The sequence below is a fragment of the Adiantum capillus-veneris genome, chromosome 23 (assembly GCF_014529385.1).
Source record: "Adiantum capillus-veneris isolate H3 chromosome 23, ASM1452938v2, whole genome shotgun sequence".
In the NCBI taxonomy this organism is placed as follows: domain Eukaryota; kingdom Viridiplantae; phylum Streptophyta; class Polypodiopsida; order Polypodiales; family Pteridaceae; genus Adiantum; species Adiantum capillus-veneris.
The window spans coordinates 47503753-47505862 of record NC_140953.1 but is presented as its reverse complement, the minus strand read 5'-3'; the positions used below and the strand labels follow the sequence as shown (position 1 = coordinate 47505862).

Sequence of the window (2110 nt, the reverse complement as noted above, 5' to 3'; positions counted from 1 at the left end):
GCTGAGAAGCACATTGCCTGAAGAATAATGCGCTTAGGGGCACTGACAGTAGGACCTTGAACAACAGGGGAGACAAGGTTTAGGATTGAGTGTATTCCACTGTCATGGGAAAGAAGAGCATTACATAGACAAGTACTTGACTCATTCTGTGACTTTGTGGTGCAGGTTTATGGGTTGCATGTGAGGTATTTTGTGTGTGAAGCAGGGGGTCGTTGTTGGCATGCCCCCAAAATCAAATATCCACACCAAGGAGAGTTCTATTGCAGTAAGGAGGAGTTCCATCAGGAATATGGCCTTAGCCTGTGGGTGAGAGTCCACGACAGTTGAGCGACAATGATGTGCCCGAAGGCATGTGGCTCATCGTGTTTGAAGAGCCCCAAAGAGGAAGTCCAAAGGTACATTGTAAAACAAAGAAGCCACAGTTTTATGAGTCATTCATGCTGTAGCACCATAAGGTATACCGAGAGCCTCCTATACATTACACTGTTTCTATTGCCTATGCCCATGATTTTGTTCTAGAAAACTGCATAGCTGGTAGCACAACTCGTAGCACAACTCGGAAGAGCCCAATAAATAAGAAAGATTGTGAAAGAAAACCTATTGCTTGGACCGTGTTCGATGAAGAATTTGTGGCCAATGTCATAAAGAAAGGCACTTATGCCCAAAAAATTGGCAGGTGGAGAGAGGCCAATGGGTCCACACGAGTTGCATCATCACCTCTACTCAATGTGAATTTTGAAGGGAAGCATGAGGTAGAGAAAACGGCCACTGAAAGTGTGGATTTGCAAGGCCATATATTGGCAACAAAGAAAATGGTTAGCACCTTTAGTGAGAGGGTTCATGAGAAGAAAGAGCAGCTGCAAAGAATGAATGTAGACTTGGAGGAAGCAAAGGCAGACATGCACAGACAGGAAGGTCTCTCGGATGGTGTAGTTGTATTTTGAAAGAAACTGACAGATTCTCAGTGCCACTTGGAATCAATAGAGGTAGCGGATGAAACTACAAACACAGAGGAAATCATAAGACTCTGTGCTCACAAGAAAGCTGCAAAGGAAGTTTTATAGCTTCTAGGAGCTTCAAAGATGCCTATATGAGAAGCGTGCAACAACTTGCCAGGCAAAGAGGGATAGAGTGCAATAATTTCTTGACTAGGATGTCTACAAGTTGGAGTTCTACAAAGAAATACTTAAAATGCTGGGGCAAAATCATGTGTACACAATTCATCCATGTCCCCCGTCAAACAATCATAGGTCAAGTAGTGATAGCGGGTCGCTGCGACGGAAGTCTGCAGCATAGCCTTTTGGTACTAACATAATGTCAATACTCAAGGAAGTGACTCGAATGGGGCACGGAAGCTCTTTGAGATCGTCAATCTCAAGAAGTGAACCATAACAAGCATCACACTAACTCAACAAGCAAACCAACACTCAATGATTAGGGAAATCTACCTATGTCCTTTCTCACAACTCTAGGTCATTACACCATTTCGACACTCGAATGGACTCGAAATGCAATGAAACTTTAGGACGAGGTTTAGGACATCTAGGACACTATCCTACCAACTTTGGTCGCAATTCGACAAGGTACAAAAATCATGATCCATCATGAAAAAGGTCCTGAAAACTACAATATATCAGTCCAAAAAGGTTGCCCTATGGTTTAAGAACACTCTCCTATGGTCAAAACAACTAAAAACAGTGATTTAAGCTTTCAAATCTACAAATAAGGCTCACAGATATGTAGTCACAAATCAAAACGCAAGTTTCGGAATTGCTACGCCTAAGTCTCTCCTCATGCATAGAGTGTTGGGGTGCTATGTGAGATATTGGGGGTTATTTACAAGAAGGAGAGGGGCCTATTTATAGGTTGGAGACCTCTCATTAAGATTATTGGAAATCCTAATTTACAAGCTAACAAATGAGGATTATGATTTTTTTAAAAAAAATCAAAACATTGTGAGCCTTCTTTGTCAGCTTTAGTCATGGATGTGGGCTCAAAAGAGAGCATTATTGGTGGTAGATAAGGTGAAAGTAGAGTTTCAAGGAAGGGGAGAGAGAGAGAGAGAGAGAGAGAGAGAGAGAGAGAGAGAGAGAGAGAGAGAGAGTTTCTA

The 2110-nt window shown here is 42.3% G+C and overlaps 1 pseudogene; it reads left to right on the top strand.

Moving 5' to 3' along the window:
* The first annotated feature begins 350 nt into the window (after positions 1 to 350).
* Positions 351 to 1064, top strand: LOC147427744 (uncharacterized; annotated as a pseudogene).
* Positions 1065 to 2110: the final 1046 nt, after the last annotated feature.